This window comes from Thunnus maccoyii, chromosome 13 (assembly GCF_910596095.1).
Source record: "Thunnus maccoyii chromosome 13, fThuMac1.1, whole genome shotgun sequence".
In the NCBI taxonomy this organism is placed as follows: Eukaryota; Metazoa; Chordata; class Actinopteri; order Scombriformes; family Scombridae; genus Thunnus; species Thunnus maccoyii.
Genome location: NC_056545.1, coordinates 15,268,309 through 15,277,017, shown reverse-complemented (window position 1 = coordinate 15,277,017; position 8,709 = coordinate 15,268,309).

Here is an 8,709-nt window from a genome sequence, read left to right as displayed (position 1 = left end):
TTTGCATGCCGATTCCCAGCACTGCATAAAACTGAGAGGTTCAAGTGATGTCTGGAGTCCCTTGCAGTTTGAGAAGTAATTTGGCCAATCATCAGAAAGCGTTTTCATCGTCAAAAAGTTGTCGCATGGCTTTTTGGGCTCACTGCACTCTCAGTCGAATGATTTCATAATTGCTGCTATTGAATGAGCACAAAAAGACTTTAAGATTTTGGTTTAGGGTGTCCATGACACAATTACAATATATTATTATTACCACACACCCCTATTTTATCACACCTTTTTTTCCTATGAAAGTCAAAAGACCAACACCTTTACTCACCTTGCACTTGGTTTTTACATTTACAAGGAAAAAAAAATATGATGCCTGCTGAACCAGGTGCCTTAATCAAATATATGAGAACACAAATCTGCACCTTCTGTCAGTCTGGAGGGGGTTTCCCTACAGAAACAAGGGGCTGGGTTTCCCAAAACTTAAACATGAAGTACAGTTTGACTCAGAAATAACCCCAAATCAGTCCGTTTTGTATGATAGTCTCTAACAGCAGATAAGAGCTGCTTATGGTTCCATGTCTGGACATGAGAATGAATTCTGCATAGGATTTGTCTTTTAAAGTATTATAGAAGAAGAGCTGAGGTGACAACTTGTAAAATACACTGATGTTGTTTTGGGAAACCTGGTTCTGTTTTGAACTCTTTCTCTGCCCACTACGCCACGTTATCGTGTTTTCTGTATTGGCTGCTGCTGCTATCACTGCTGGTGTGTCCGTGTAGAGAAGAGCAAACTTCCACTGTGTCGGAGGCAGAGGGAGACTTGGCCCTGCTTTTTACCTTGTGAATTACAATGCATTCTTCTTCTGTGGTTTCGACATGGATCACCGTGTTGCTGCCTCTCGAGACCTTTTCAAGAAAGATTTAAAAAAAAAAAAGAAAAAAAAGAAAAAAAAACATAAAACAGAACCTTTCCGTTTCTTAACTTTGCTATTATGAAGTGCCAGACCCTCCTTGAAGCCAGTGTTGGCACTGAGTCGCAGGTTGCGAATGAAGCGACAAACTGAGCATGGAGGTTAACTGTGGTGCTAATCTGTCAGTGGCTGGGTGCTAACATGGCTGTGTTAAAAAGCTGTATTAGCCATATTATTCCTTCTGTTGATGACTCTGGTCAGTCTTGTGTTTCTGACTGCTGCACTGCTGTATGCTGACATAGCGAGGTATAACTCTGCTGCTGCTGCTTTGCTGATGAATGTAGACTAGTCTTCCTCAGCAGGATCATACAGACAGATGTGAGCGTCTGGTGGAGCTTTTCCTGTTCGACTTCCTGTCAGACTTTGCTTGGAAGCTCACAGAGGGAGACTTTTGTCGTCAGGATCCAGAAAGATCATGAATGTTGTATCTTTATATGGCCGCCGTCCTGCTTGTATGTTTAAACCTTTTTTTATTAATATTATGGTTCGATATTTATGCTCTGACTCTCTGTCAAATGTTGCACGTTAGAATCTTTTTTTCTAAATTATATTTTATTGCCTTTTTTTTCCCTGATCCCAGTGTTCAGACCGTTTGTTTGATATTTATTTGTTTCGTCCTTTAAATTAACATGTAGGGAGACTTCATAGCTTTTCCAGAGTCAGAGACTTCATGTGAGCTTCACAGACATGAGTCAAAGTCACAATGAACTATTTGACACTACCTGCCAAAAATTACAAAATGTATCTTTTTGTATTTTTACATGAAAATATTAGATTTACTCATAGTATATCTGTAATGAAAAAAATCATCATGAACCAAAAGGCAAAAATAAAACCATCTCAGATGTTTGTATATAATCCTGCTGCTGCACTTTGGAGATACAAATGATTATAAAGACAATCATGAATTAATATCTAATTAGCCAGTAAAAATACATCAATAAATTGACTATAACAAGACAGATTAATAAGAGACATTAGAAATAAAATAAAGAAATAAATTAATTAATTAAGGAGAAATGTCATGCACATTCCCAGGTCCATATTGTTGTTTTGGGGCTCTAATGGAATATTTTTGCATGATTTACAGTTTTAAAAAACTCCTTATTTATCGTATAGTTGCCCTTTATACAGCTCCTCAGTTCAGCCTCTGTCTGAAACAGGCCGTTTCAGCTCCTGTCTCTTTAAGGCCCCCCTCCCAGTGAGCCCACTCTATTCTGATTGGCCAGCTTCAGCTGCATCTCAGCAGACTTCCGCTGGCTCGGTAGGCTACGTAAACAAACAGTAGTTGAATTCCACTTCTTTTTCTCATACTTTACTCAAAATATAAACTTCTCAAATACATCCGTACATGTTTGAGCCTGAATCCAATCTGAAATATGTGAATGGACAACGTAAACAACCCGTGCAACAACATTAGCAACAAAGGCTCTCAGGCTACGGAACAGAAGGCTATTTTGAGAACATGCATGAATGATCCGACGCCATTAATAGGAGGAAGTAGAGGACATTGCTAACCGTAAATGCCAGATCAGCCGGAGGGATGTAGGGATCTAGCACCACTTTGACTTGCAGGGAGCATTTTTACATACGTTCACCTCAGGTTTTGGAACTTTGACCATGTTTAACGCAGACATCCGACATCATAACAGAATATAAATAACAGAAACTCACAAAAGCGAATACGTCCCCTTTAAAGGAAACAATACGTTTCAATGTGACTTGAAGAAATCGTTGTTTGTGAAGCTCATGAAGCGTTCTGTCATTGGAGGTTTGATGCAGCAAACAGAACCTCACCTTGACAAACTTCACCTCACCAACTGTTCCTTTGTCACGACTCTGGACCGAGGTTTGGATGCTCAGTTTAGGAGTCAGTTCGCCTGCTCTCTCTAACTTTGGTGGGGAAATTAAAAAAAAAAAAAAAAGAAAAAAAAAATCTGATCAGTTTTCTGGGAAAACGTCACCACTGCGCCAGAGATGTTTCGCCCCTTCTGGGTGCTTTTTTTTTATTTTTCAGAAGGGCTTTGGTTCGCAGTTGTCTCGTCAGGGAGCTCCTGAGATTAACCAGGGGTCACTAAAGGCTGGTGGGCAGAGACCCCTCACCCTCCCCTGCAATGAATGATTGGAGGGGGGGGTGTTTATTTTCCTCTTCTGCAGACTGATATCTTACTAAAGCAAATGTCAACAACCCACCCTCAATAATAACAACAAATCCCTTCTTTATATATCTAAACACGTCCAACTCATCATCCAACACTGCAATGTTTTACATCTCCTTCCAGACTTGCCAAAATGCATGAAGCGAGAGACATTTAACTAAAAGAAAAATATTTATTCTAAAGCATCTGCTCAGTTTCTTTCTCTCTCTCTCTCTCTTTTTTTCTTGAAATTTTGATAATGGCGACAGACAGTAACATGATTTTATAGGAAATCCATACAAGTCCTAACATGTAGAGGATGTGGGAGGTATCGGTCATCCTGAGCTCCACAGCTACATGCCATTGTTATGATGCTTCTGGTCTTGTATGGCAACTTATTTGACGTGATCAACAGCATGGGATCTTTCTGTAGTTAGTCCTGTGTGTGTTCCTCTTCCCAGTCTCAGTAGGAAGGCTGTACTTCATTGCTAAGTGCTCTACAATAGATCTCTTGGTGATTATAATTTCACAAAGAAGCAAAACCTGCAGAAAGTGTATCCTGCTGAAACTAACTTGATCCTCTCTTTAGCAATGACGTCTATATTTGTAGTTCACATATATGCCTGTTCGAATACAATATCTTGACTGTTGTTATATTTATGTTGTGTAATAAATGTTGTGCTGGGTTTATACTATTGTTTTAACTCAAGTTTTTCTTTTTGTTTTACATTGTACATTTTTTTTCTCTGAGGCACAGTGGGTGGCTTTATGCACAGGCGTGGAAATCTAAAAGATTTTTTTTTTTTTTTTTTTTTGGTTGTACTGTAACAACTCCAGTTTTTGTCTCTGGCTGCTCGACATCCTGCAGACACCTGCCCTAAATCTCTGTTGTGTTATTGTGCCTCTCTTTTCTTTTTATTTCTTTCTTATTATTATTCTTTTTTTTTTTTTTTTTTTTTTTTTTTAAATCATTCTCTGTTGTATCAGCCAGGAGTTGGTACCACAGCTCTGCTTGTAACCACAATAGTCTGATTATGTTTATTGATTTTAATATCAAAATAATAAAACCATTAGCACCCCATCTGGACTCTTGTATGTTTGATCGGTCAATGTGACTGTGAACACGTGGGTTTTGGATGACTGACACTCTGCATGATAGATTAAAATGTTTTAATTGAATTTTCAGAGTGTAAATCAACAATAAAACTATTTCCAGCTGTTCTTTCATCACACATATACTGTACACAATAAGCTTTAATGTATTCTTATGTATATTTCCATAAATAAATATTGGTATACAGGAGATAAAAACGAAAGTGAGGAGAATATACCTGTCACTCTACGATGCACATTATTGGAGATTTGTACAATTTCAAAAAAAGACAAAAATGGTTGCCAGATCTTGTTAAAGGTTCTATATGTAAGAAATATGATTTACATCTATAAGTCATTTTTTATTGCCAATGAGTGAATGAGTAATAATGTAACGTAAAAAATGAGACCTTCCCCGTCTTTGTTGGTTGGTCGGACTGATTTGTATGTGAAGGATCCGGGCCGGATTTCCCATGAAAATCAAACAGATGTGACTTTTTGTGGGCTCCCCAGTGCCTTGCCTCTCTGCCGCTAACGTCAACAAACGACTGGCGTAACAACACAACAAAAACAGTGCTATCTGAGTATAAACACCCTGCAGATATTCGCTCTCCAGCTAGCTGCTAGAAGCATCAACCACAACACATTTCACACCAAACACCCCCACAATGACAAGTTGCCCACTTCCGAGCACACATACAGCAAAACAACATTATTTCCTCAATGAAGGAGCAGATACTGATCTTTTATGTTCTTATGAGAAGTGTAAGTGAGGAGAAAGACATCATCTGCAGTAGTGCAAGCAACAGGATGCTGACTGCAGCTCACTTATCGGCCACCGGTGTCACTAATGAAAAAGAATTTCTGATTCCTACATATAGAACCTTTAAACTTTTGGGTTGAGCCATGAGTGGTCTTTTCTCCTCTAACCAGCGTTTATAAGACGATGGCATAAACTGTAGCCTTCATCCATCAGACTACAGTAGAGGAGGGGAATCAGTCGCTGCAGTGTAGAAAAGACCACAACTTTGGCTTGGTTAGCTGTGACCCTTAAACTATACGTCTGCTTTTATTCTATATTTTTTCATTTTTGCCGAAGGGAAAGTAGTCTGTCTTTTTTTGGAAGAGCAGGGGAAGTAGTTTTAGTATTATTTTCCTTCTCTTGTGAGATGTATTATCTAAAAAAAGAGAGATCAAAAAAAGTCAAAAAGAGCATAAAGATGTGTTTTGCATCATGGTGAAGCCAAGATGAAAAAGTGACATTTTTTTCTCTATGAATGCAAAAACAGATTTCTTTTACTTGTGTAAAAGATCGTAGTGGATACAGTCTTAATATAAACACACTTGCTATCCTGACAACTTGACAGGACAGGTTTGTTAATGTTGACCATATTTGACTCTGTAACCTGAAAATGACCCTTCAGTGTTACTGTAACACAATATGAAGTGATTTTAGAGTATGTAGGCTTCACTGCTGCTGATACATTTCATACAGCAGAGGAATATCGCCCTCAAGTGATTTAAATTCAGAACTGCATCAACATGTTCTCAGACTTTGGATTAGTTTGACTTTTCTATGAGAGGATATGAGCTTGAAGAAATATTGACTCAGATCTTGAGCGAAGATTGGAGATTTTATCCAATTTTCAGTTTATATTCCAAGACCAGAACATGAATAATGAAGACTTCAATCATTTAAATAAAATGGCTAAAATAGAAAACACTCAGGTACTTTGGTGCACATACACTGCACAATCCTCTATTACTTTCTAATTTCAACAACTGAAATACATCAAGATTTTTTCAAAATGTTCGATCTGGATCGACATTCAGACGGTGTGTCTGGTCGTTTTATTTGGAGGATTCGTTGGTCCCAGTAAGCCATGACTGTGTGACAGTGAGCCAACATGCACAGTACCAGGATCCTGAAACTGAAGCAGCTAAATGGAGTTTGGCCATCATTAATTTTATTGTTTACAACTATGCTTTTAGTACTGTTAACCATCAAAATGTCTTCTGTGAAAAAGGCCTGTTGCTTAAAGTCCCCTTCTGCTCAAAAATATGTTTCTTCTGGATGTTTGAGCTTCGCTGTGCAGAATGATGTATGTGCAGAGTTTGACGCTAGAAGGCTGTTTTCACATTTATCTGCTGAAAGTGGAAAGTTTCTCTTAGCTCATTGGAAAATCTAAGTTTAAGGTGTGTACTTACCAGCATGATTTGTGACATTGCAACAGTTGTGGAATATGCAACTAACACAAATGTGATGTGGAAACTTGAAGCCTCTTGTGCACAAACACAGAATTAACTTTACAGTGAAGTAGGAGACATCTTGAAATGAGAAATATTTGCATGTTCATAGATTCTGGATTTTTTTTTATGAGGTAGAAGGAGTAGACATCATTATAAAGATCTGCTCCAGACATGTTTTAAAACATATGAAAAGACTTTGGTTGTTGGGGAATACAATAGTTTCCCATTAAAAAATGTTTAATTACCACTTTCAAATCCTTAGAATAACATCTACTCCTTCTCCCTCATTAAAAATCCAGAATCTATGAATATGTAAGTTCATAAGTAGCATACTGGACCATGATTGGCTCCAAACTAGTTGTGATGTCACAAATCATGCTCGTAGGCCCGCCCCTTAAAATTTAATTTTCGGTGAGCTCAGAGAAACTTTCTACTTTCAGCAGATTGATGTGAAAACAGCCTTCTAGTGTCAAACTCTGCACATACATTATTCTGCACAGTGAAGCTCAAATATTCAACTGCAGGAACAAGAAAAAACAACATATTTTTGAGTAGAGGGAGACTTTAATGATGTAATTTAGCTTTTTTTGTGGAAAAAACATATCATACACAATTATTAATGAAAGTATTTATTTTTATATGTCTTAATACATGTCTGCAGGGGATCTTTAATGTAAGGTTTAGTCCGGTGCATCAGTTCTTGTGTAGTTGGGCGCGTCTGACACATGATGGCGCTGTTGTGTTGTTTTTAGACTGAGGAGGGAATTTACATCAGGAGAGAGACACGCAAACACTCACAGCCAGCACTATTTCTGTCACAGTGAGCTCATAGTGACATGATACCGGACACGACGGTGTTCCTGATCTTCAAAAGGCTCCTGTTGGACTCAATATGATCATTTTTGCGTATGTTTCAGTTTCTTATTATTAAGACAATTTCTTCCTCTCACTTTTGGAAATCTCCAGTATAACAATTCAATATTCATGTAGATTATGTGACGCTTAATTCAACTTTTTCAGTTGCCTTCTCACACTATGCACTGCAGCCTCGTGTGATACAATAATCCAACAGGATTTGAGTCTCGTTTTAGATACATCTCTGATGTTCAATCCTGCCTTTGACCTCAATTAAAAATCTGAAATCTGTCTATATAGATAATATCCCTTCCTAACAATTTACCTTTAAATATTTTGAGGCCTAATTCTATAATCTGCAAGAGAATATACAACAGATTAAGTCTTGTGTCATCATGTATGAGTCGAGATGCCGAGATGAATCTCTTCTTTAATATCTTTAAATGAGCTGACACACACATTTAGCCCTCACCGATCAGATCTTGTCAACACTCCTTCATTCACTCATATTTTCCCTCTCAGCTGTATACGTGCTGCTGTCTCTCTCCCTCTATAAGCAGGAAACTGGAGCATAAAAGACTCTTATTCTCCATAATCAAGGTCAAGAGCGTTTTTCAATATAACCTTTGGGAATTAAAGCCTGGAACAGCGCCAGCTCGCCCTGCCAATCATTTCCACAGCCGGCTGAATAATACAAAAGTTGTTGACCTTTTGCACCTTAACAGATCAATAGCTTTATTTATTTATTATTATTAAAAAAAAAGAGTTCACAGAATTATCTATTAATATTTGTATTTTGTCTGGATCTCCTCTCTGCGGCGTGATGAATTGTTTCAAATAACAGATGGTGCTGGAGGGAGAGACAAAGCGGGAAAATCTGGTAGCAATTATCCTCAATTATGTTCATTGTTATTTCGAGCTAATTATTGTTATTGTCACTTTTGTTTGTGCGTCTTGCGGCGTTATAGCCTGCAATAAGCAGGCCTACGGAGGACAATGGGGAGCAGGGATATGTTGTGACGATGAAATATGGCTTTTATAATTGAGCCTCGGCAGCTGCTCTAAATAAAACTAAAGATGTAAATGCACAGGCAGAGGTTTCATATCAAATTCCCCCAAATGTCTCTAGATCACATTTGTCTAATAGCGGGCCTAAAGACTGTTTGATACGAGCTAAATATCCATAGTTTTGCACTTCTTTAATTTTCATTTTTGAGGCATTAAACCTTCATTACGCACTGAGCCCAAGATTTAATTTGGTTATTTGAATTTGACAGAAACCTGGAAGTCTGAAAGCTGCAGTACTTGCTGTGAAAAAGGTTTTTTTTAATGAATGAAAAACAAATAGAACATTGTATTTCCATGCCTTAAAGTTCCAGTCAAATCTTGTAAATTTTTAATCTTTCCATGCT